The following is a 692-nucleotide window of genomic DNA, read 5'->3' as shown; positions in this document are numbered from 1 at the left end:
TAAGGAAAAAGAGGCCAAAATTTTTTTGAAAAAAAGTATCTTCAAAGAACATACACAAAGCGCCAACAAGCACATGGAAAGATACTCAACATCACTAGTCATTAGGGACCTGCAAATCAAACCCACAATAAGATAACACTTCACACCTACCAGGATGATTATAATAAAATAGAAATAGAACAAATGTTGAGGATGTAGAGAAACTGGAACCCTCATACATTGCTGGGAATAAAATACCAACACATCTACAACATGGGTGAACTTGAAAGCATTATGGTAAGTGAAAGACGGCAAACGAGACAAGATAGGGCATATGTGTATGATTCCGTTTACATGAACTACCAAGAACTGGCCAATCCATAGAGACAGAAAATACATAACTAGCACTGAGGGACTGGGGAGAGGAGGAAATGGGGGATGACTGCTAGTGTAGTTTCCTTTTGGGATAGTAAGAAAGTTCTAGAACCAGATAGTTCTGTGATGGTTACACAACATGGTGCACGAACTTTATGCCATTGAACTGTACCTTTTAAAATGGTAGATTTTATGTGTAGTTTGCAACAACAACAAAATGTACCAGATCAGTCCAGCTGCCATCTGATTCCACTTGATGTCATATGGAGCAGAATGAGTGCTATCTCAACCCTGCTCAAATTCCTGCCATACAAAATTATGAGATGTAATAATGTTTT

The sequence above is a fragment of the Enhydra lutris genome, unplaced genomic scaffold (assembly GCF_002288905.1).
Source record: "Enhydra lutris kenyoni isolate GAN:26980312 unplaced genomic scaffold, ASM228890v2 scaffoldscaffold89, whole genome shotgun sequence".
Taxonomy (NCBI): Eukaryota; Metazoa; Chordata; class Mammalia; order Carnivora; family Mustelidae; genus Enhydra; species Enhydra lutris.
The sequence above is the reverse complement of the archived record's forward strand: the minus strand, read 5'-3'. Positions refer to the sequence as shown.